Source organism: Anoplolepis gracilipes, chromosome 17 (genome assembly GCF_047496725.1).
Source record: "Anoplolepis gracilipes chromosome 17, ASM4749672v1, whole genome shotgun sequence".
Classification (NCBI taxonomy): domain Eukaryota; kingdom Metazoa; phylum Arthropoda; class Insecta; order Hymenoptera; family Formicidae; genus Anoplolepis; species Anoplolepis gracilipes.
The window spans coordinates 4,505,559-4,533,496 of record NC_132986.1 but is presented as its reverse complement, the minus strand read 5'-3'; the positions used below and the strand labels follow the sequence as shown (position 1 = coordinate 4,533,496).

Here is a 27,938-nt window from a genome sequence, read left to right as displayed (position 1 = left end):
CATATACACCCAGTAAAAACAAAACAATAGTAATGTAACATCAATGTTATAATTTCCCACTCAACAATGTAATTGCAATATAACATGCTTTGTATATAACATTTATATTGTTGAGTGAAAAATTATAACAATGTTATATTACTGTTGTTTTGTGTTTAATATAGTCACACTTCATTCTTTAAAAGCAAATAATTAATATAAGAAATATTGTGTTCAAATATATAAAAGCGGATAAAGCAGATACATCTATTTTACTGTTATGTATACGTTTAGATACATTTAGATAAACGTATAAAAGACGATAAATCAGCAAAAATGTGAAATGTTTTGAATATTGAAAATATAGAATGGGCCCCTCCATCGCCCATTCCCGTGAGAACGCAACCAAAATATTTTATTTATATTTACGTCTCTCCGATTTTAATTCACGAACAAGATTGAGGCATCTTTTTCTACAGAGTTTCTGCAAAATAATGATAAATTATTTAGGAAAAGGCAACAGTTTATTGCTTTCTAAAATTTAAAAAAAATGCTCTCTCATACATTTAACATTGTTCGAGTAACATTCTTCAAAAGGATTGCCTCCTAAGGCTATAGTTGTGGTGAAAGCTGCAGCATAAATTCCACAACTTATACCATCAGGTTGTGTTTTAACTTTTCAAAAATAATATCACTTTTATTTATTGTAGAATAACGTAGATGTATATAGTTATTCTCTTTAGCTACCAACTTGTCGTATGTACAGCCAGGTAGACTGTCATATACGTGAAGTTTGATGCCATCAAAGAAAATACATCTCCAGTGATCACTACAATTGCCTCCAATGATTTGTAAGCTTTTCTTACTCTGACTAGCTACAATCATATGAGGGAACTTCAGATATTGCACACTTTGTGTTTCATAATCTGAAGTTTCTCTAACGATATGCAAAAAACGATCTAATGATTCATCGTTTATTTTGCTATTGATAAGCAAGCAGAGTTGGGAAAATATCAATTAAATTTTTCAAAATTAGCAATTAATGTGAACAAATTTAATTAAAGCTTTTTGAATTGACGATTAATTTAAGAAAAATTAATTGTAAATCGTTCAATTGACGATTGATAAAAGCGAGATTAATCGAAGATTATTTGATTAATGATTAATATGAACGAAATTAATTTAAGGTCGCTCGATTGACAATTGAAATAAACAAAATTAATCAAAGGGTATTCGATTAACGATTAATATAAACGAGTTTAATTGAAAGTCTTTTAATTGATGATTTATATGAGCGAATTTAATTAAAAATTATTCCATGAACGATTGAACCAAACAAATTCAATCGAAGACTGTTCAATTAACAATTGATTTGAGCAAATTTAATCGAAAATTATTTGACTGACGATTGAATATAATAAATTTAATGCGAATATTTTCGATTGATAATTAAAATATTTCTAAAAGTATGAATAATAGCGATAAGAATAATACAATAGGACGCTTTTTTTTATTTACAATAATAAATAATTCACATTTTTTTCAAACTATATTTTTATTATATAAGAACGTTTTTAATATATACATTTATTTAAAACAAATATTATAATTTACAATAATAAATAATCTACATTTTTTAAACTATATCTTATTAAGAACATTTTTAATAAAAATATTTAAAACAAATATTAGAAATACATATAAAACAAATGTTAAAATGTGAAATGCTTATTGTACAAATTTATTTATAAATATTTTTTTTTCGCATTTGCAGCGGCAATTACTCTTTTTTCAAAATACTCGTCAGTTAGTCTATTGTATTTAGCGATATTCATCATTGTCGCGTATGAAAATAGTCTTTCAACTGGTGCTGATGAAGGTAAGCACATATTATATTTAATAAATAATTGTTTTATTTGCGGATATTGTTCTAATATATCTAAAGTATTAATTTTGCTATTTAGAAATCGTAAAATTTCTAACGCATTTTTTCCTTGATATGAAAAAATTTTCGATCTTCTATTAGATTGAGTAACACCTTCGCCAAAATCATAAAAATCATATAATTTCATATTAACTTCTGTAACTTCAAAATTTCATCTTCATTAAATGTCGCGATGATCAATTGCTGCAGTTTTTCTTTTTTGTCGTCACTCAAACAATCTAACCTAACCATCGATCTTTAAATTGTGGGTGTGTAAATGCAGCAAGAGCAGCAGCTTCTCCTTGACCATGAATTTCAAAAAAGTCATTAAACCTGTCTAACAAACGTAGTTGCATGCCTTCCACTAACTTCTTACAATATATAAGTTGATTGCCTTTAAGCATTGCTGTCCACTTGTTATTTATACTTAATAAAAGTGGCACTAAACAACCATAATAACAGGATGTCTCACTTTGAATTTTGTGAATACCTATAGCCAAAGGTTTCATACATGTTAAATAATCTCTTATATATCGAAAATGACGTTCCCTGATATTAATTTCAAAATTGACACATTGCTGCACATTAATTTCATTTAATTTGTCCTGTAATGAAATTATTTGCTTAAGACAATCGTATAAAGAATTCCACCTTGTTACAACAGGGCGTTTCAAAGCACATTTCAAATATTTTTTCAAAGCTTCACGCTTTTTAGGCGATCTCATTTTCTTCCAGAGCTTTTCACATTCTCCGATCGCCTCTTCGTGCAAGCGCTTCAATCTCCTATCCTCTTTTATTATTTTTATTGCATCACTAGATGCTATGAGATGTAACGTGTGACTTGCACATCTCAGATGTTGAAGGTAAAATTATATTAATTTCATCGAGCATACTTATTTCTTCACCTTCACTACCTACAGAATCAGCATTATCAGTTAAAAGACTATTTTCATTATTATCATCATCATTATCATTATAATCATTAATACTATTATTACTATCAGCATCATCCTCATCCGTTTCATTAATATTTTCGTCGTCACTCGTTTCATATGAGTCATCCATTTGTTTTTCTTCCAATTTTTCTGTATTTGATTGATCAACTTTTAAAATAGTGCTACTACTTAGGCCAAATATTTTGAAAGCCTTGACAAAATTGAATCCATTGTCAGTAACTGTTGCTATTATTTTTTCATTACTCAATCCAAACAATTCATGTATCCTAGCTAGTTCAGTAGCAATGATTTCAGCTGAATAAGTACCTTGTATTCTTCTACAAGCTAGAGCAGCTGATTTCCTCTTCAATGTTTTTTCACAGAGCTGTAAAAATCGATAGCGTTATAAACATAATCTGAATAAACTTTAATTTTGATACAATTTAGAAATATTTATCCAGTGAGCTGTAACACCGAGTATTCTACGATCAGGTGCAGTCCACACATCCTGTAGTGCAAACATATTTGACATTTCTCAGGTGATTCTTGATTACTTCTATATACTCGTTGTGAATAACAACGATTTTCTTTTTCACGATATTGCGAGTCATATGTCGTAAAGGTTTTTTTCCATGTTTTATTTTGAAGCCTATAATATAAATGTATTTTTTAAAACTTTCAAATACATTAATCATAAAAAGTATTTATGTAAGTAAGTAAGAAATTACTGTCAAACATTTGTCGAAACGCTGGAAGTTCAACGATGCTAAATGAGAACATACTGTCTAGTATAAAATGAACAATATTCTTTTCGAATAGTTCCTGCGAGAAAGCGCAAGTTGTTCTGCGAATAGCATTACATTTTTCCATGTTTTGCCGCTTAGCATTTTTGTAAGCTTGATACTCGGAAAATAAATCAGGATGTTTTCTCTATAAGAATAAAAATAACAATAAAACTATATAATTCTCTCCCTTACTCTCTCTCTCTCTGTCTCTCTCTCTCCCCTTTCCCTTCTCTTTCTCTTTCTCTTTCTCTTAACTCTGTATATTTGTTTAAAAAAAAATTTATTTAAAAATTTGTTTAAAGAAAGTTAAGAAAATAAAAAACTCACTTTCAGATGTGAAATGTAATTTGAAGATATCTTTAAACTTCCTTTAATAATTTGTCTCGGTATGCAATGAGTGCATGCGGCATATACTGTGGATCCATTTTGAGATGACTTTTAAACATCTACTTCAAAAAATGTCCCATCTAAATAAGGAGTTTTATTGCACTTCGCTCGTAAATCTATCTGTTGCAGCTATTCCGAGATTATCAGTCTGTTCATTGCTGATTTTAAATATGAAAATATAGATTAATTATTTTCATTTGTGCTTTTATTATGAATTTAAATAATAAGCGGTTCTACAAAGTTATTTTTGCAAGCATAGTTTTCTTAGATTATCTAAAAATTAAAAACAAAGTTACAAACATTTTATTAAAATATTTACCTTTCTACTGCATTGTTTTGCGTTGACATTTTTCTTCTGTTGGAACAGTTTCTTATGCGTAACGTTTCTTATTCATAGTGTATTACACACTATGAATATGCCTACGCTCGTTACCTTAGTTACCAAATGTTATTATAATAATCGTTAAAATTATTAAAGGAAGTTTAAAGAGTAGTGTTATTGTGGAGTTTCTAAGCCATGGGGCGCCGAGAGGGGTGCGGGGGCGGGGGTATCTGGGAGTCGCGAGGGGTCTGATGTTACGGAAAGGGGGGGGGTGAAGAGTCCTACACACGTTCGAAAGTAGATGTTTATCTTTGCGGTTGATTTTATAGCCGGGGGTATTTTAGAAGTCATAAAACTGTTTTTTTTCTAATTTTATGATCATTTTATGGTCATTATATCATTAGGATTTTAAGCGCCGTTCGACAGCTTTGCACCCTCGCGGAAAATCTCCCATAAAACTGGAGCGAAACATCTTCCATAATTTTTAGGGAAAGAACTGCAACTGCAAGGTGTTTATCTTTGTGGTTGATTTATAGCCGGGGGACATTTTAGAAGCCATAAAAGTCGTAGGAAAACAATAAAAATTTTTGGCCGACGCTGCGACGAACATGTCGGAACGTTTTTATAGATGCAAAAGCGTTGACGTTCGGTAGGATGTTTTAAGACGGCATTAGGCGAAATATAAGAAGAATGAGAACCCCGTCAAACCATAGTACGATTTGAGAAGGCATAGAGGAAGCTGTGGAAAAAAAAAATTTGAGTGGTTACTGTCAGGTATTAGAATTGTTAGTGACACAATAGTGAATAAGTGGAAAATATTAATTTCGAAGCGATAATAGACGAGTCGTCAGACAAAGAGCATGCGTTGTCGGACGATAGTAATTATATTAGTGATTATAGATTGCAGTAATACTGATTTTGACGACGTAGTAGAAAATGAACAACTCCGTGCGCAAAATCAACGTAAGATTTGCGCCATACACTTTTATTATTCAACGGGTGGTGCTCTAGCTCTCTGTGCTTCGTGTATGGACACCTTTTGAGATGACAGGATTAATATACGAAATACGGAGACATAAAGTTACATCGCCCGATGAGGTGGATATGCGATGGTGCAGCAGCTGTCAAATTTTATTACATATAATAATGTCGCGTAATATGTGTTATGTTTGCACACAAAAATAGAGAGAAAAAATGAAAAACGTGCAGCAGAAAGAACACGACTTGTTGGAGCGTTCCCACCAAGTCACCACATTGGGTGAATATTTTGGATGGCTACAGCATTGCGAGGAGTTTATCGAAGAGCTTGAAGAACGCAGCCGTGTCAAGCGTCCGCGACTCTCAATCGGAGATAAGATAAGACAATCTTTGGTGACAAGAATTGCGCGACTCGAGGGTGCAAAAACTCAATTGCAGAGACAGTTTATACCCAGTGGTGGTAATTATAGTAGTGAAAATAACGCGGAGAGACTCATATGGCGAGAGATTGATACGGCGTTTGAGAGCCGCATCTTGACTGGTGCGGTTATAAATTATAATCACATCGAACTTCGTCAATATTTGGAAGATGCGAGTGACATTGTGCTCAAGCACGTGCGAGACGTTATGCAAAAACATAACAGTGTGAAAGTGAATACAGTGTTTAACGGAGAGTTTGTGGCGGGCGATAAGCATGCCAATAAATCAATCAATACGAGAAACTGTGAACTCTTACATATATCCGATTTACGCGAGTGGTATGAGCGGCGAGTCGTCGAGCCAATCCTTGCATCGCTCGAAGAATTTCAGGAACGCGATAGTGGATGGGCATTATCGCGTATACTAAATTTGACTGTAAATATAAATAAATATAATCCTATGCGCGCCGGATGTTACGTGCAATTATCGCGAAAGATAATAATGAAACGAGCAGTGGTTAACGTGCAATCTAAAGACAATGCATGTTTTGCGTGGACAGTAGTGGCTGCTCTGTATCCAGCTGAAAGATGCACACCGACAATCATCGTATTATACAACAGTACTGAATCTCCAAGATATTGAGTTTCCAGTCACTCTTAATCAAATTAAAAAATTTGAAATTTATAATGACATTTCAATCAACGTGTACAGTTTTGAAAATGAAAACATTGTCCCGATTCACCTTACGGAGCAAAAGAGAGACAAGCACGTCAACTTGCTCTACGTGCAAGATGCGCAAGATATCGGACATTTTGCATGGATCAAGAATCTATCTAGACTTGTTAGTATGCAATTCAGCAAACACAAGACTAAAAAATATATCTGCGATCGGTTTGTATATTTAATAAAACTATCTAAAAATATTTAAAACAAGGATATAAAAATTTTAACTTTTACTTTACAGATGCATGCACTATTTTCACTCGGTCGAGAAATTGCAATCACATGCAGTAGACTGTGAAAAGATGAACGACTGCGCTATCCGGTTACCGAGCGATAAGGATAAGTGGCTCGCATTCACCAACTACAACAGGAAGGAGCGACTACCTTTCGTCGTGTACGTCGACCTGGAGTGCGTTTTGGTGAAAAAAGAAGAATAAAATTTTTATCAACATCATCAAGTATTTAGTATGGCTTATTATGTACATTTCTCGTACGATAATTTGTTATCCGCGTATCATTCTCGTCGCGAAGCCAATTGCGTTGCATGGTTCATCGATGAACTTAAAAATTTGGCGCAACGTGTAGAAAATATTTTAACAATCAATGTCCCCATGGTAAATTTAACGCAAAATGAATGGAAAGAATTTCGAAGTGCGACTCAGTGTCATATATGTAAGAAACCATTCGTAGAAGATGATACGCGCGTACGCGATCAGTCATTTGACCGGGCGGTACAGAGGTCTCGCGCATTCAAATTGCAATCTAAATTACAAAGAATCTTTTTGCATTCCAATAGTATTTCACAATTTATATGGTTATGATTCTCACTTTATAATCGAGAAAAAAGCCACAGCGTTCGAAGAGGGAATCGATTTACTTCCGATAACAAAAGAAAAATATATTTCATTTACAAAACATGTTAAAGGTACGAAAGACAAACCGGGAAATCACATTAAATTACGTTTCATAGATTCATATAAATTTCTCACAACAAGTCTCGACAAATTGGCGTCTTTTCTGAGCAAGGATAAACTCAAAATTTTACAATCGGAATATAAAAATTTATCCGCCGAAGATTTCAATTTATTAACAAGAAAAGGTGTCTTCCCGTACGAGTACATTGACTGCGTAGATAAATTGCAAGATGTGTGTTTACCATCACGAGAATCATTTTACAGTTCCTTGACAGGTAACACAGTATCTGAGAGCGATTACGCGCACGCTGAGACTGTGTGGAAGCGATTCTCCATTCGAACGCTAGGCGAATATAGCAATCTGTATTTAAAAATCGATGTTATTAGCAGACATTTTTGAAAATTTCCGAGAGAGTTGTATCAAGAGTTATGGGCTCGACCCCGCGTATTACTATACTCTTCCCAGTTACACGTGGGACGCCATGTTAAAGTATACGAAAATTATATTTGAATTACTCACAGACATTGACATGGTTATGTTTATCGAACGAGGTATACGCGGTGGTCTGAGTCAATGTTCCAACAGGTACGCGCGTGCTAATAACAAATACATGCAATCGTATGACTCATCGAAACCATCAACGTATTTCGATGTTAATAATTTATACGGATGGGCAATGTGTCAACCATTGCCCTATGCCGATTTTCAGTGGGTCGATAATGTTTCCAATTTTGATGTATCATCGATCGCGCTCGATTCGTCTACAGGCTACATCCTCGAAGTCGATCTCGAGTATCCGCAGCATCTTCACGATTCGCACACTGACCTACCGTTTTGTCCGACACGCGACAAACCACCTGGCAAGCGCGAGGGCAAGCTTCTCGCAACCGTATATGATAAAAAGCGTTACGTGATACACTACCGCAACCTGCAGCAATGTTCACGTCACGGTCTTCGTGTTACAAAAATTCATCGTATATTACAATTCACTCAATCTGCGTGGCTCCGTACTTATATAGAACTAAACACAAAATTTAGAACACTGGCAAAAAATGATTTTGAAAAAAATTTGTACAAACTAATGAATAATGCAGTGTTTGGCAAAACGATGGAAAATGTGCGCAATCGCGTAGATGTTAAACTTTTAACAAAATGGGACGGAAGGTACGGCGCAGAGACATTGATTGCAAAACCAAATTTTCATAGCAGAAGCATTTTTTCGGAAAATCTAATCGCTGTAGAATTACGTAAACTCGAGGTGAAATTCTACAAACCAATTTATGTGGGTATGTGTATTCTCGATATATCCAAGACATGTTTGTACAAATTTCACCACGATTATATGGTACCAATGTATCGGGAGAGATGCAAAGTCATGTACACTAATACGGATAGTCTTATATATCACATTGAGTGCGACGATGTGTACGAGAATATGAAATGCGACATCAGCAGATTTGATACGAGCGACTATGCGATAGACAATGCGTATGATATACCGCTCGTGAATAAAAAGGTACCGGGTCTAATGAAGGATGAAAACAACGGTACCATAATGAACGAATTTGTCGGGCTTAGAGCAAAAATGTATGCGTTGCGCGTGGATGGTAAGAAGGATACGAAAAAGGTAAAAGGCGTCAAGAGTAACGTTATCGCGAGAACGATAACGTTTGACGATTACACGCGGTGTTTGAACGAAGAGATTGAAATGACGCGTAGTCAATCGTGTATAAGATCAAAATTACACAAGGTACACCATTCGCGAAACAAAAATTGCTCTAAGTCCGTACCACGACAAGCGTATATCTACAACTACTGATACGTTACCGTGGGGACATTATAAGATATCTTTATAAAATATAACGTGTGTGTGATTTTTTTCTTGAATGTATATTTCATATTTTATATATTGTAATGACTATTGGAAAGGATGTATTAATAAAGATTTTGTATATTTCAAATATTTCATATATTTTTATATTGAATACATTGTATTTCTTATAAAATTAAATTACATGATCCTTATGTACCCAAGAATTGTGCGAACTATCAAATCCCAACCATTTCACGTAAACCTCGTCACCCCTCCTGCGCAGTACTTTCTCCACGAGATACACATCTGGATAATTCGCGCGATGCAACTCGTGCTCGTAAAACGCTCCAGCGATAGATTTTTTGCAATAATCCTCGAGTAAATATGTTACGGGATTAGTATGTTGCACTTCAACAATCTTAAACACCTCGGTTGTCTAATTTGTGTAACCCTTTTCGAAAAGTTTCTTGTATTTGCTAACGCGTACCAGGTCACCTACTTTAAACTTTGCAGTAGCAGCAATTTTTTTACTGTTGTATACCGTATTTAAAAGTCTATCAGCGATCGTGGGAGTAACATCGATAGGTCTCATATTGATAGTGCGATGTTTTCGCGCGTTATATTCTGCAACGAGACGGGATAGCGCGTCGATCCACTTGTAAATTCCGTTCAGCGTAAACATCTTCTACATGTCGTTCTTCAGCGTGCGATTGAATCGCTCGACGACAGACGCCTTCAATACCGAATATGTGGAATAGTGATTAATGTTATGTTTCCGTATAAGCCGTTGCACATCGGTATTGTAAAATTCCTTCCCGTTATCAGTTTGTATGTTTTTCGGACATCTCTTGCTATCTCGAATTATTTTGGCGATTGCATCAGCCGTCTCCCTTCCACTTTTACTCTTGAGTGATACAGCCCATGCATACTTGCTCAACACATCGATGACAGTGAGTATGTAGTGGTAACCTTTGTTGAAACGAGAATACGGACGCATTTCGAAGATGTCGACTTGCCATAGATCATCGTATCCTCGCACTATAATGTGTCTTCGAGGAAAATTTTTTCTCGCCGGCGCGTGCAATTCGTTCACCAACTATCGTCTCTCCAAACTATGTTGATTCTTTGCTTTGTCAGTTTTTCTCGATGCCCGTTTGTTGTTCGCTTTTTTTCACTCATTTTCGTTTATCGCCTTTAATAGCCGTTCTTGACCTGTTCTAACCTGTTCTTAACCTGTTCTTGACCTGTTCTAACCTGTTCTTGATCTGTTCTTGACCTGTTCTGACCTGTTCTGACCTGTTCTTGACCTGTTTGTAGCCGTTTTTGACCTGTTCGTAGCCGTTCTTGACCTGTTCTGACCTGTTCTTGATCTGTTCTAACCTGTTCTTGATCTGTTCTAATCCGTTCTTGATCTGTTCTTGACCTGTTCTGACCTGTTTTTGACCTGTTCGTAGCCGTTCTTGACCTGTTTTTGCGTTGTTCACCACCGTCCTTTACCCATTCGAAAATCGTTCTTGACCCGTTCGCAGCCTTTTTCGCAGTCGTTTTTGACTCGTTCGTAGCTGTTTCTAATCCGTTCGTAGCCTCGTTCACAGACGTCTTTTGACCGATCGTAGGTGTTTTTGAATTGTTTGTAACCTTGAGTGTAGCCGTTAAGAACGTTTTCGTAGCCTCGTTCGCAGCCTTGCTTGAGATGCTGATAGTCTCGTTCGAAGCTGTTGCAGCTGCTGCTGCTAGGTCGTTCACTGCCACTGCCACTCATTGTAGTTAGATAGTAGTTCGATAATTCTTCGTAGCTGTTCGATAATTGTTCGCAGCCGTTCGATAATCCTCCGTAGCTGTTCGATAACCGTTTGATAGCCGCTCCTAACCTAACCTAACCCGTTCACCGATGCTCATTTAGGTTGATAGCTGTTTCTGAGTTAGCGTTAGCCGGACGTTGAAGTTCGTTTAGCACAATCTGTATTGCTCACACGTCCTTCTTAAGCGAAATCAGCTTCTCATCTGATTCTTTCTGTCGATTCATTAATCTTTTAACGCAGAACTCAACGTACAGTTTGCTGACGGCATCGGTGTCAGCCTCTGGTTGCGCTACAAGGCGAATCTTACGTGACCTTGCATCGAAGTCTGTAACGACGCGACACAAAGCATTTTCGTGCACATAACTTTTTACCAATCTATCCCAAGAACCGTTTGTGCCGGTTGCATCATTTCTTGGATCAAATAATCCAAATTTGTTGATAGGCATTTTTTTTCCGATGCTTCGTAAAGTGTCACGCGACGCTGATCGACTGATTAGTTTTGTCGAGACACCATTTAATTTATAATAATTCCTGCTTCGCGAAGCTCCTCGATGATCGACTGGATCTCGTTGTCGTGACCAGCTTGGCGCGAAGCGTTGAGCAATCGTAGCCGATCTACTAGTTCGTTGGGATCGTCCCAGTGTACGTAATCAATCATATTGTTGATTAGCGTCATAGCGCGAGGCATAGATATCTCCCCTCCAGATTTTGTATTTTTCGATTCGAGCGACATCAACGGTGCAATTATATGTTTGTACTTGTATCCCCTATTACCCTTCAAATGGCCCTGCGCATCATAATCGCGTCTATACGCGTTCGTCACCAATACTATGCTCTTGTATTTTTCCAAATCGTCCCCCCTCGTGTCAAGTTCGTCATCGGGAATTTTCTTGAAGATCAACTCGTACAATCCTGGCGTTCCAATGTACCGCACGTCGTCTATGACAATAGAGTCATCTTTGTTGATGTTGAATCGTTTATTGCCGAGTCGCATTTCATTCTTTCTGTCAAAATAAACTCCATACAATCTCGTGATTTTTGTCGCCACTGAGCAAAGCACCTATGTACTTTTGTACCCAAGTGGTCCAAAGTACTCCCGCAACGTTTCTTGACCTTCCGGTATTTGTAACTTGTTTCGCACATACGATGATTCGAGCATGTTACCCGAGGTTTCGAAAACATCTTCGTTTACGCTTGTTAGTGCGACTAATGGCGTAGAGGCTATCGACGGTTCATACAGTAAAACGTCCGATCGTTTCCTTTTTTTCGGTGTCGCATCTTCCTTTTCCTCTTCCTCCTCATCTTTATCCTCTTCTTTCTCATCTTCCTTGTATCGCTTGATGGGTAAGATTTTAATCTTTGCGCTACTCTCCGACTTATTTTTCACCGCGATCGCGTTGTCGACAATCTTTTGCAGCGGCTCGATAATAGGTTTAAAATGGGTCTTGACCGCGATATCGTCATCGATGTTACCGGTCTTCAAAGCGCGATGTTTCTTGCGGATCGATTCGCTCGTTTTCGCAATCTCCTTCGCCATCTTTTCACGCTCGCGAATATTATCGCTCCCAGCCATATCGATAGAGAGTGTTGAACGCTCGCGTTTCACCTCTCACGACAGAATGTAGGCAACGATTAATCGTTTTGTGGTATCGCAAACACGTTAAATCCGTTTCTGTATCGCCCGTTTGTAAGCAAGCTATCCTTGTCTATCACGAAAAATCCATACTTTTGCTGCCAACAAGTACGACATAACTCACTGAAATCCTCGTATGACATGTCGGTATTCACGTGATCGTTGTACACGTGTTTCAAGTTGATGCCATCCTGTTTAAACAAGATTAGCAGGTTCGCGTTGTCGCGTAAAAGATGTTTCGGTATTCTCGCGTATGTCTGGCAGAGATAGAAGCAGTCGACGTTCGAGTGGCGTCCCATTGAGAAATATTCTCTTATCGTATTTTGTTTGTCGCACGCCACGTCACCGAAAACGAAAATCGAGTTTGGACGTGCTTCGCTCGGTGGAATAATGTCACTGTTATTGGAGAATATAAAATAGCCGATTTCATCGATCGACGTTAACAAATTCTCCAGATATCGATATTTTGGCTGTTGCAATGACTTTGAATACACGTACACATTTTCAAAGCGGACGCCGTGCGGGCTTTCTATCAAACTAATCAGCACGTTAGTTTTACCGCAATTCGAAGGGCCGCGCGATAGTATTCGGCAGCATCGTACCGTGTCTACGCATCTCCGCGTTGTCACCCATCGAGCGTAATCTGGCGTCGTAATTTGTCACGCGTATCGCGAAAGGTTGTCGCACAAATTTCATTTTCCCACTTCCGATTCGGATCGCACGCCTGTCTATTTATAGCTGCGCGGAACTACAAAGTGTTCAGTAACGAAAAAATGTTTGTCCTGATATCAAGTCCTTACGATATTTTCGATTTGAGTGCCGAACAGCTACAGTTTGTATCTAAAGCAGTTTTATTGCGAATGTGTGGCAATCACGTTCACTACGTGTGGGACAAACTTCCGGAATACATAAAGGCGGATTCGGAGGTTCAGACCTATCGTCGCTGTTTCGAACATTACAATCGACCGTGGCAACAAACGCACATTGACGGTCCAGCGCCAATGATAAAAGATTGTCGTGAATGTCAACGAAAATAAGTAGAGGTCTATTAAATCGTGCGATAAACTTGTCGTGAATGTCACCGCAAATAGGCAGAGGTCTATTAAATCGTGCGATAAACGCGCTTCCTATCGAATTGCATATTCCTGAATACCAGTTTTGCGGTGCGGGCACGCGGCTAGAAAAACGATTGACTAGAGGTGATCGAGGTATCAACCCATTGGACGCAGCGTGTCGTGAACACGATATAGCGTACTTTCGGAGTAACGATCTTGCCGAAAGACACGCGGCGGATAGGATACTCGCCAAAAAGGCGCAAACTCGCATCACTGCGAAAGATTCGTCTCTCGGTGAGAGAGCCGCAACCACAGCTGTCTGGACAGCGATGAAAACCAAAACGAAGTTCGGTATAGGTCTAAAGATAAAAACGAAGAAAAAGACGGTGAAAAAACAAATACTTCCGATAGCGAAATGCGGGGGTGTATTACCGATTCTACCAGTGTTGGGCGCTCTCGGATCTCTGATTGGTGGAGCGGCTGGTGTAGCAAAGATGGTGAACGATGGAAAAGCTACACAACGTCAGTTTCAAGAGATGCTACGTCACAATCGCGCCATAGAAGGTCGCGGATTGTATCTCGCGCCATACAAATACGGACGAGGAGTCTGAATGAGAAAGAAAAAAAAACGTCAAAAAGACGCTAAAAATGCCAAAGGGCATAACTACCAACATACAATTGCTGCAACTAGCAAAACGTATGCACATTCCGTATTTTAGAGGTGTTTTTATGCGTGATTCATTACCGATCCGTGGTATATATCGAAACGAGAGCGGCATCATAAATTTGGATAACGCTAAAGGCTCGGGTACTCACTGGGTAGCGTATGCAAAGAGGGCGAATCGCGCTATATATTTTGACAGTTTTGGCAATCTTCGGCCGTCGAATGAATTGGTGCGATATTTAAATGTGACAAAAATAGAATATAATCACACATCCTATCAAACTTATAATCAAAGCATCTGCGGACAATTGTGTTTGCAGTTTCTCCGAACGGGCGATGCATGCGAATTTAAAGACATACATTGCGCTATTTAACTTAGTATTCGTTAAACAGTTTGGTCAACATGTCTATGACATTCACGCTGACTGGAAAGAGCAACGTTCTTGCGGCAAACTACTTTCCCAACATAGATTTAAGCGACGGTGAATACGAGCTCGGTCTAGCGGATTTTGAAAGTTATCACACGATATCGAACGTGAATTCCTCGAATAATAAATTTTACTTTGGCAAGGACGATGCGGAAATTACGATTCCCGAGGGATCGTACGAGCTGCAAGCGATACATGAATCTTTGAAACATACAATTTCACGAAAACGTTCGCAACACACAGTTCGTGATGGTGATAAAAAACACACTGACGACGACGATGACTTTGAGGCTGGAGAATGGCCTATAGTGCTCCGCGCTAATTACAATACGATGAGGAGCGAGATCAAATGCGCCTACAGATTAAATTTTAGCAAGCCTAACAATATTGGATCGCTGCTAGGATTCTCGAACCCTATACTGCAGCCGCGAAAATGGTACGAGTCGGACATGCCGATTAACATTACCAACGTGAACATTATCCGCGTCTAATGTAATGTGACCGCGGGTGCGTATAACAACGGCAAACTCGTTCATACGATACACGAATGTTCACCGAGGGTACCACTAGGATATAAGATATCGGTAACACCGGCGCACATCATTTACCTACCGATCATCGTGCGGTGCATTACGGATTTAACGTTACGCGTTGTCGACCAGGAAGGACGATTACTCGATTTTCGAGGAGAAGAGATCACCATTAGATTGTGTGTACGGCGGCGACAAAATTAGCGTGTGATGCTCGTGTTGAACGGATCGAAAGACGTGAGAGACAATACAATCTTTACGACGCCAGCGACAACAACATCGACATTTGCTAATATCCAATCATCTGGCACTAAAAAAAAGAAATTGAACGCATCAAACGTTGCGTTTTTACAATCTTTGGGATTCGTGGTGCGAAATATTTGAACGATGACTGACATTCTCAACATCGCGGACGAGCCAATCTTTGACGATCGCATCGTCAAGATTGAGACTCACTCCTATAACCCATTCGTCAACACAACGTTCGGACACAGTGATGAGATAAGAATACCCATACAACAACAGGATCTGTATACATTACCGTACGAGAGTTTCTTATACATCGAGGGAGAATTAAAGATAAAGAAGCCAGTTGGCGGATCCAATATGGTACTGCAAAATAATTGCGTTGCATTCATGTTTGACGAGATTCGATACGAACTCGATGGTGTAAAGATTGATCGGAATAGAAACGTGGGAATAACAAGTATGCTCAAAAACTATGTAACAATATCATCCGATAGAAGCGTGATTATGAGAAATGCTGGCTGGAGTGAGCCAACTATTGTGGATGGACACTTTAATTTTTGCGTACTGCTCTACATGTTATTGGGATTTTACGAGGATTACAGACGCATAGTAATTAACGCTCGTCACGAGTTGATCTTAATACGATCGCGCAATGACAATTGTCTGCTTGGAGCTTCGACGCTGGAGCCTGTGATCAACATATTCAAGATACAATGGCGAATGCCACATGTGTTGTTGAGTGAAATTAAAAAGCTGTCTATGCTGCGCGCTCTGGAAAGCGGACGCTACCTCAGCATGGGTTTTCGCTCGTGGGATCTGTACGAGTTTCCGCTGTTGCAGCGTACACCCAAGCATTCGTGGGCCATTAAGACCGCGACTCAGCTGGAGAAACCACGATATGTTATCTTTGCTCTGCAGACAGGCCGGAAGAATGTTATGCCCGAGGATATGAGCAAATTCGACGACTGCAAATTAACAAACGTGAAACTCTATCTGAACTCGGAATGTTATCCGTACAACGACATGAATCTAGATTTCGATAAAAACAAATGGTCGATTCTGTACGACACGTACGCGCGTTTCTGCAAAAACTATTACAGATACGAGTGCCTCGAACCGAGTCTCACCGTCTCACTGTTTCTACGGTCCGTTTGTGATTATCGATTGTTCTTGACAAAACGAATTGGTCAAGAGTGCAACCGTGGATGTGCGATTGGAATTTGAATCTAAGGAGAATGTGTCTAATAATACGACTGCGTACTGTCTCATTATACACGATCGCGTGATCCAGTACAATCCGTTGACCAACATTGTGCGCAAAATTACCTAAGTGTTTGCGACAATAATTTAGAGAGAGGGGAAGCAGGATATAAATCCGAGTGTTACGAGATGGTTGTCATGCTTCTTAACTGACGAAAAGGAATCTCATCATGTCTGTACCAACGTTTGTCGATCTGCAAGGATTTGTCGTTTCGAATAAATTCATCGCAAAGGAGGTGGCGGTACTGAGAAGAGAAACTGTTCTCGCACACTACATTTTTCGGAGTCCTATACCATGGCATCTCCTTATAAAATCCAAAAAGTGTCAAGCTTCATGGTTGATGGCAAATCATCATGGACTACAATGGGAAGATGGAATTTCGTTGCGTACAGCATGGCGAAACGATTGATTACAACAGCTGTAGTTGAAGAAGATGATGATAAAATGCAGTGTATCGTATACGTTAAAGGATGCCAAAAACGAGAATGGCTTGCTAATATGCTCAGCGACGATGCGAGAGAAAATTTAATCATTGAGATCTTGGATGCTGATTACGACGATATCGAATCTCTAAATAATCTAGATGTTAAAAATACTATACGATGTGGAAAACATGTTAAGAATTGCGCATTACAAAATGTATTAAAAATATTTAACTGGTGGTCGCAACGCCAGAAAGAATTGCAAGATTTGGAAAAATAAAATATTTAAACACTAATATGTTTTATTTCTTATTCCCTCCCTCCCTCACGAGTCATTTAAGAATTATTTTTATCCGAGTATTGTCTCTCCCTTCTCCTAAAAATTTCAGAGCACTAAAGTATTCTAGAATCTCCCACCACATTTATCACTAATCTCCCCCCACTACTTTGAAAAAACGGGGTGTCACGTATATTTGATTCTTCATATTCGAGTCTTCATACGGTCAGTGTTGCGTTAACCGTTCGTGAAAGTGGTCCACTTTTGAAATCTGGAAATATGTACTACGTCGAAAGAAGCAGTGGCGGCCCTAGCAGAAGCGTGAATAATTACGTACCGAGTCGTTATGAAACTCTATCGTTTGAGAACAAATGTGACAAGTAAGTTTTTGTTTAACTTCTTTCTATTTTTTCACAAATTGTTTTTAAACTAATTTTTTTTTATTTTATTTTTCTACAGCATTTTGTTGAAGCGTCGTGCGATTCGTATACTAAGTAGACGATACGCATTGACAACCATGGAATTCAAATTCCTTGAAATTGGTATCAACGTGGGTACACCGAGTTACGTGAAAATTGTCACAAGAGATCATCAAGGAAAGGAACTGATATTATCTCTCGAAACGTGGAAGGGACTCTACGAGCAACGTCGCAATATTCACGATTTACTGCGAAAGGACTCTAAAGATACCTATAATTTTATAAGCGTTGGATCACTAACAGTACGAGTTCATACGATTAACGATACTAAACTTATAAGTCTCGAATCTTTAAACGTATGCATGATGATGATTGAACCGACGTTACACCGTATGTTTGATCTCGATCAATGCATCGATGTAACCTTTGATTGATTGGTTAGAATCACCGAGAGTCGATACTAAGTTTATACAATTCTCCAATTACGCGTCCACTATAACGGATAATAAAGAAGTATCAAATGTAATACGCGCCAACGACGCCTTCAATAAACATCAATTCGTCGATTGCGAACTGGTAGTTTTAGTTTTTAGTCACATATGTAATAATAAAAAAAAATATAAAAGAGAAGAATAAAGTTTTTTTAAATTTAAATCATGATATAATTTATTTGCACGCATTTCCCATCCGTGCTTCCTCCCACACGTAAACAGTCCCAGTTCTCATACGTAGCTCGTTGCGGGGAATGACGTCATACTGGGAAGGGAGAATGCGAAGCTAAGGACCGCGAGAGAGTAAGCGCTAGAAAGAAAGAGATAGCGCGAGGCGAAGGAGAGCGAGAGAGCCAACATCTAAAAGTTAGATAGTGCGAGGCGAAGGAGAGCGAGAGAGTAAGTGCTAGAAAAGAAAGAGATAGCACGAGGCGAAGGAGAGCGAGAGAGTAAGTGCTAGGAAAGAAAGAGATAGTGCGAGGCGAAGGAGAGCGAGAGAGTAAGTGCTAGGAAAGAAAGAGATAGCGCGAGGCGAAGGAGAGCGAGAGAGTAAGTGCTAGGAAAGAAAGAGATAGCGCGAGGCAAAGGAGAGCGAGAATGCAAACAGAAATTTTTTTTCTTTTTTTTTCTTTTTATAATTTTTTTTTTTCTTTTTATAATTTTTTTTCTTTTTATTATTTTTTTCTTTTTATAATTTTTTTCTTTTTTTTTCTTTTTATATTTTTTTATATTAAATATTAAGTTATTATATCTAATTATATCTAGTATATGAAGGAAGAAGGATGGGATAGATGAAGGAAGCGCAAGCAAGCAATTATACGTGTTTAACATAATTTTTTTATTTAAAAAGTGTGTGTGTGTGTGTTTATTTATAAAAATCTGTGTGTGTGTGTGTGTGAATTTAAAAATAAAAAAAAAAGATATAAAAAAATATATAAAAGATTGCATGACGATGGTCGAGCGGTACGGCACGACGGCGACTGCTGCTGCGAGGCGCTGGAGGGGATGACCGGGCGGTGGTGGTGGCGTCCAGGTAGGACTGCTCCTGCATAACAGAAAAAAAATTTATTAATATTTTCATAATTTGAAAAAAAATACTTACACATCAAGAATTACTTATAATTACTGATCAGAATCAGTATCAGAATCTGGATCATTGTCGATGACATGTTGTAGATATAACATGTTATCGATATGTTGACGGATTTTCCGATGGATTTCTTGTAACTGCTCAGGACATGCTTGCCGATTTCCGCCTGGTAAACAGCAATTCTCGCAAGGCTTTCCCCTTAGTCTGTTGTTTTCATTCGTCTATATATAACTTTGTAGTTTGAAGATCACTGTTGAGGAATTTTTATGCCAAGTTCGCGATTTCGTTGAAACTCCACCACCGCATTCAATAGTTTTTCGGTCACCATTTTTCACAGCACTTAGTCCTAGCGAATGTCTACAAAAGTTTATTGCTGTGCACAAAAACGGCACACACTACATGCTATTACTTGGCACAGTGAGTGTCCACAGTTATTGCATGAGTTCCAACCGTAATAAATATATTGTCCAGTTTCATGTTTATACACAATTTTACCTTGTGTATATGAATCTTGAACTTCAATGAAACACCCAGAACAAAATTTTTCACTATTTTCCTCGTCGTACTTTTTCACTTCATAATAAAATATGATATTACACATTTCCTACTGTTCGGTTATATTTCGTAAATCTTCACGCACTAACGGCACTACTTGCTCATTTAAATAGTTTTCCGGATCACTCTCATAATCAGAGTCAATCACTATTTTCACTTCTTCATCGCTGTCGTCGATGATAACCACATCTTCATTGTCTTCATTGTCTTCGATGACAATCACATCTTCTATATTCATTTTAGCATTAAATCGAAAGACACTCGACGACTGTTGAATACGTTTTAACGCAGAGACAGATTCTCAAATTCGAGCAGCCGAATGTTGGCGCTGATGCGTTGCATTCTTTCCTTAAAAATTATGGAAGATGTTTCGCTCCAGTTTTATGAGAGATTTTCCGCGAGGGTGCGAAGCTGTCGAACGCCGGCGATTAAAATCTTTTTTTTCCATAATGGCGCTGATGCGTTGCATTCTTTCCTTAAAAATTATGGAAGATGTTTCGCTCCAGTTTTATAGATTTTCCGCGAGGGTGCAAAGCTGCCGAACGCCGGAGATTAAAATCTTTTTTTCCATAATGGCGCTGATGCGTTGCATTCTTTCCTTAAAATTATGGAAGATGGTTCGCTCCAGTTTTATGGGAGATTTTCCGCGAGGGTACAAAGCTGCCGAACGCCGGCGCTTAAAATCTCTTTTTCCATAATATTCTAATGGTCATAAAATGATCATAAAAATTAGAAAAAAAAACAGTTTTGTGGCTTCTAAAATGCTCCCGGCTATAAATCAACCACAAAGATAAACACCTTGCAGTTGCAGTTCTTTCCCTAAAAATTATGGAAGATGTTTCGCTCCAGTTTTATAGGAGATTTTCCGCGAGGGTGCAAAACTGCCGAACGTCGGCGCTTAAAATCCTAATGATATAATGACCATAAAATGATCATAAAATTAGAAAAAAACAGTTTTATGACTTCTAAAATGCCCCCGGCTATAAAATCAACCGCAAAGATAACATCTACTTTCGAACGTATGTAGGACCCTTCACCTCCCCACCCCCCCCTTTTCTGTAACACCAGACCTCTCGCGCCTCCCAGATACCCCCGCCCCCGCACACCCCTCGGCGCCCCATGGCTTAGAATCCCCACTATAACACTACTTTAAAGATATCTTTAAATTACATTTCACATCTGAAAGTGAGTTTTCTATTTCCTTAACTTTCTTTAAACAAATTTTTAAATAAATTTTTTTTTAAACAAATATACAGAGTTAAGAGAAAGAGAAAGAGAAAGAGGAGGGAAAGGGGAGAGAGAGAGACAGAGAGAGAGAGAGAGTAAGGGAGAGAATTATATAGTTTTATTGTTATTTTTATTCTTATAGAGAAAACATCCTGATTTATTTTCCGAGTATCAAGCTTACAAAAATGCTAAGCGGCAAAACATGGAAAAATGTAATGCTATTCGCAGAACAACTTGCGCTTTCTCGCAGGAACTATTCGAAAAGAATATTGTTCATTTTATACTAGACAGTATGTTCCCATTTAGCATCGTTGAACTTCCAGCGTTTCGACAAATGTTTGACAGTAATTTCTTACTTACTTACATAAATACTTTTTATGATTAATGTATTTGAAAGTTTTAAAAAATACATTTATATTATAGGCTTCAAAATAAAACATGGAAAAAAACCTTTACGACATATGACTCGCAATATCGTGAAAAAGAAAATCGTTGTTATTCACAACGAGTATATAGAAGTAATCAAGAATCACCTGAGAAATGTCAAATATGTTTGCACTACAGCGGATGTGTGGACTGCACCTGATCGTAGAATACTCGGTGTTACAGCTCACTGGATAAATATTTCTAAATTGTATCAAAATTAAAGTTTATTCAGATTATGTTTATAACGCTATCGATTTTTACAGCTCTGTGAAAAAACATTGAAGAGGAAATCAGCTGCTCTAGCTTGTAGAAGAATACAAGGTACTTATTCAGCTGAAATCATTGCTACTGAACTAGCTAGGATACATGAATTGTTTGGATTGAGTAATGAAAAAATAATAGCAACAGTTACTGACAATGGATTCAATTTTGTCAAGGCTTTCAAAATATTTGGCCTAAGTAGTAGCACTATTTTAAAAGTTGATCAATCAAATACAGAAAAATTGGAAGAAAAACAAATGGATGACTCATATGAAACGAGTGACGACGAAAATATTAATGAAACGGATGAGGATGATGCTGATAGTAATAATAGTATTAATGATTATAATGATAATGATGATGATAATAATGAAAATAGTCTTTTAACTGATAATGCTGATTCTGTAGGTAGTGAAGGTGAAGAAATAAGTATGCTCGATGAAATTAATATAATTTTACCTTCAACATCTGAGATGTGCAAGTCACACGTTACATCTCATAGCATCTAGTGATGCAATAAAAATAATAAAAGAGGATAGGAGATTGAAGCGCTTGCACGAAGAGGCGATCGGAGAATGTGAAAAGCTCTGGAAGAAAATGAGATCGCCTAAAAAGCGTGAAGCTTTGAAAAAATATTTGAAATGTGCTTTGAAACGCCCTGTTGTAACAAGGTGGAATTCTTTATACGATTGTCTTAAGCAAATAATTTCATTACAGGACAAATTAAATGAAATTAATGTGCAGCAATGTGTCAATTTTGAAATTAATATCAGGGAACGTCATTTTCGATATATAAGAGATTATTTAACATGTATGAAACCTTTGGCTATAGGTATTCACAAAATTCAAAGTGAGACATCCTGTTATTATGGTTGTTTAGTGCCACTTTTATTAAGTATAAATAACAAGTGGACAGCAATGCTTAAAGGCAATCAACTTATATATTGTAAGAAGTTAGTGGAAGGCATGCAAATACGTTTGTTAGACAGGTTTAATGACTTTTTTGAAATTCATGGTCAAGGAGAAGCTGCTGCTCTTGCTGCAATTACACACCCACAATTTAAAGATCGATGGTTAGGTTAGATTGTTTGAGTGACGACAAAAAAGAAAAACTGCAGCAATTGATCATCGCGACATTTAATGAAGATGAAATTTTGAAGTTACAGAAGTTAATATAAAATTATATGATTTTTATGATTTTGGCGAAGGTGTTACTCAATCTAATAGAAGATCGAAAATTTTTTCATATCAAGGAAAAAATGCGTTAGAAATTTTACGATTTCTAAATAGCAAAATTAATACTTTAGATATATTAGAACAATATCCGCAAATAAAACAATTATTTATTAAATATAATATGTGCTTACCTTCATCAGCACCAGTTGAAAGACTATTTTCATACGCGACAATGATGAATATCGCTAAATACAATAGACTAACTGACGAGTATTTTGAAAAAAGAGTAATTGCCGCTGCAAATGCGAAAAAAAAATATTTATAAATAAATTTGTACAATAAGCATTTCACATTTTAACATTTGTTTTATATGTATTTCTAATATTTGTTTTAAATATTTTTATTAAAAATGTTCTTAATAAGATATAGTTTAAAAAATGTAGATTATTTATTATTGTAAATTATAATATTTGTTTTAAATAAATGTATATATTAAAAACGTTCTTATATAATAAAAATATAGTTTGAAAAAAATGTGAATTATTTATTATTGTAAATAAAAAAAAGCGTCCTATTGTATTATTCTTATCGCTATTATTCATACTTTTAGAAATATTTTAATTATCAATCGAAAATATTCGCATTAAATTTATTATATTCAATCGTCAGTCAAATAATTTTCGATTAAATTTGCTCAAATCAATTGTTAATTGAACAGTCTTCGATTGAATTTGTTTGGTTCAATCGTTCATGGAATAATTTTTAATTAAATTCGCTCATATAAATCGTCAATTAAAAGACTTTCAATTAAACTCGTTTATATTAATCGTTAATCGAATACCCTTCGATTAATTTTGTTTATTTCAATTGTCAATCGAGCGACCTTAAATTAATTTCGTTCATATTAATCGTTAATCAAATAATCTTTAATCTAATAATATTAATCGTTAATCGATTAATCTCGCTTTTATCAATCATCAATTGAACGATTTACAATTAATTTTTCTCAAATTAATCGTCAATTCAAAAAGCTTTAATTAAATTTGTTTACATTAATTGCTAATTAATCATGGTAATTAATGAGAAAGTAATTAATTAATTTCATCCCTGTAGGCAAGATATTATTCATTATAACAAAGAGAGGAGCAATCGCATTTAAAATTTTTTCATGTCTTGCTAAATCATCTTTAGTTATATCACGTTTGTGATTTGAATAATTAACTATGATACAATCATCACCTTGATCTGTATCCAAAGCAGTAGCACCAGTAGCAGCAGCAGCAGCAGTAGTAGTAGCAGTAATTGCTGCTTCTGTGGGCAAAATATTAGTTTTAAATCTTTTTTTTTCTTGGAGATTTTCGTTTTCTATAATATTTTGCCGAACAGATTTTTGATTAATTAATTGTTTAGCTGCTTCTACTTTAGCTTCTGTGATATAATTTGGATCTCTGATTGGCATATGCCTATTATGGCGACTATCCAATATTTCTGGAAGCATACATTCGTGATAAAAGCGTGTTAAAAAAGGCAGCATTTGATTTTTCCAGAACGTATTGTCTGTACTAATCTGCACTATTTTAATACTTTTCGGCGTCCAAACAGCAAAAATGCAATATTCTCACTGTGTTATATTTAATTGACCTTGAACTTGATAAAAATATCGGTGATTCCAATTCATTTTATTAGAATCTTTTTTATCAAAAATGGCTTTTAAAGAAAGCAATGTCTCTATGGCTTTTTCTGCTGTTAAATGTTCAGCCGACAAAGGACATTTAATTTCCACAAGACCATTTTCTTCAATAAGTCCGTCAGGAGACGCACCCAAGAATGGATTATTAATATCGATAAATAATCTGCAACGTTTTATCTCTTTATTTAATTTCATCGCCAATTCTTTCCTTGCTATTTCCTCTTTATCGCGACAATATTTCATAACCACATTATCAATAGATGGAGGATATAAAATATTTTTGACAGTCGCAGCACAAGACGTGTCGGTCTCATGCGACATACGGTTCCAAAATTAGATGCCGTTAACATTTCACGTCTTAATGACAACCATAATTCGGACTTATTTTGGTCTCTGGTTTCAAGTTCAATTTTTTGCCAATTTTTTCCATTTTTGGGCAACTTTTCTAAATTATTTTGTCGAAGTTGTTCGAACATATCGGATGGAAGATCCGGTTTTTGCGATTGCGGACCGTAATAACGATTTGTTCCTGACTCTTGTTTTAATTTTGTCTGCCTTCCTTGTGTTTGTCAAGATTCTCTGGTTTTTGCAACTTTTATTTGTCGTCGTTTTTCCAGATTCTCGATAATAGGCGGAACAATTTTACACATGCTTTGATGCAATTGTGTAAGGACTTGTTGCGTATTGTATTGAACTACTGCTCTCGCAACTCTTGCATTGTAAGAGCCTCGTTTACCAAACATAATACGCTTTCCACCTATTTCTTTGCAGATTATCAAATTGAACGATTCTGCAAGATTATTGGTTAAATTTAGCAACAAGTTGTCGGAATAATCACTGAGATATTTGATGGCACCTTCTATTTTTTGATGCAGACCGTATTTTTCTAGAAATGGTACATAATTTATTGTTTTATTACCATTCTCTTTGCATATATGACCGCGTGCTTCGCATCGCTTATGTTCACCAAAAACATGGCTAGGAATGTTTAATATATCTTTTTGTAATTCTATAGCCTTATGATGTTGAGGTGTTTGTTCCTCTTTTCTCCGTAGCTCGGCGGCCTTTTCTATTTCTTTACGCATATTTAAAATATTGTGCTTTACAACATTTCGCAATTTTACAAAACCATGCCGTCTCTTCATTTTTTGGCTGAGTTGTCTCTGCCACAGCTTTCAGCTTTTTACATAAATTGCGAAGCAAGTAATTAGTACATTTTATTTTTTTTACTATCACATTGTTCACTATATGGTCTGTTATCAATAATGTCTGATATACACTACTGTCACCATCAGCAACAACAGTTTTGTAAATCAGTCCATGCATTTCGAAGCTACATTTGAACCTTCCACGATCGCATCGTTTTCCATACTTGTGGAGCTTGCGTTGCGATCAAAGTTTTTGTAGCATTTGTGAGCTCTTGGCTCAATACCTTTACGTTGTGCTACATCACATAATGTGCAGTACTTATTGCGGATAACGACGAAGAGAATCTTTCCCGTGCGGTAACCAATTATGGCTCCAATACCGGAAAGAGAGTCGTAGGCGGTGCCTTCACGATCTCTTCATCCAACTACCATCCGTCACGACTGTTATATACGGAATACCGTTTATAACTTCGTTTTTTCCAGAGTGAGCTGCTTTTCAATTTCGGCAGCCATTTTGATATTTTCAATGGCTGTCTTTTGAAAATCGTTAACCACATTCTCTCTGTATTTGACGTAAGTTGTTTCGGACATGCAAGAAACATTTATGGCTGCACACAGCTCTTCAAGCTGGGCATAACCAATTCCCATTGTAACAGTGCCTGCTACAACAGCTATATTAATGTCCAATGTTTCCGATTTTCTGGGTTCTGACCAAATGTTGGCTTTATAATTGCACATTTGGCACTTGAAAAACAATTGCGTCATGAACCCAATGCGACGAGAATTTATGAGTTTCCAATCTTTAAATTGGCACTCTATACCTCGCGCATGATTATTGAATATTCTGTGGATTTCATTCCACATGAAAGAAATATCGACAATGCGACGGTCTTCAGGCTTGCTTTCCTGGATATGATTTATATCCAGAGGGCTATTATCGATAACAAAATAGTTATCTTCGCAATGATCGACATTTTCATTACACATACTTATATGTGAGGTTGACTCCAGGCACTGTATTGTCTGGGTACTAACGCTCGAATCTGTCACATCAGGAAGTGATTCTGTCGATTTACAAAAATCGATGGATCCGTCGATAGTACACGTACTAATGTTAGTGCTCTTGGAGTCATCTTCGGTCTTCATTAGCTTCAATAATTGTCGCCTGTAAAAAATAAATTAATATTATGTAAAGTTGATACGAAAAGATTTATTTTATCACTATTCTAAGAAAAATAAATGCACAGTCTTTTGTTTACAAATATTTATCTAATTGGTATTAAAAATTAATAATTATATATTTTGATAACAAATGCGTTTTCAACATTTTGAAAAAACTGTAATCCTCATGCAAACTGCATTTGATATACAAGATTTTTCAACCAGCACATGAATAGATCGCCTCTGGCACTAACTACTATAATATATATATATATTGTGGCGGCCACAGGCCACCACAAGCGCCTGCAAAAGCGCTCCCCGCACTACGCACGAACGCCCGCGCACAAAACTCGTTGCGTGGAGCGCCGCTACGTGACGCAAGCACTCGAGAATCAAACCCGCGCGAACGCCCGCGCACAAGACTCATTACACGGAACGCCACTACGTGGCGCAAGCACCCGGGAGGCAAACCGCAAGCAGAATCCAGCGCGCGGCATATAAGAGCCGACACCCACGCGTTCGACAGCACGTCTCGCTCTGCGAAGCTATACACTACGCAGAAAGCGCGCAATTTTGAGCAGACATATCAGCACAAAAGAGTCGAATCCCGAGGCCGCTTCTCACGCCCCGTTCACCAGGGCTTATACGAGAACTCCGGGCATCCCAGGATTCGCCAGCCTCGCCACCAAGGAGGGTCAGCTTCGCCCTCGTCCCTTGGAAACTAACGCCGATAGATCTGCCACCTCTAAGACGGACGCGGCCGCCGAGAAGTTTGCTGCATTCCTGGGACAT

At 37.2% G+C, this 27,938-nt stretch overlaps 1 pseudogene; it reads right to left on the bottom strand.

Moving 5' to 3' along the window:
* Nucleotides 1–481: 481 nt before the first annotated feature.
* On the bottom strand, nt 482–27,938 carry LOC140675347 (uncharacterized; annotated as a pseudogene).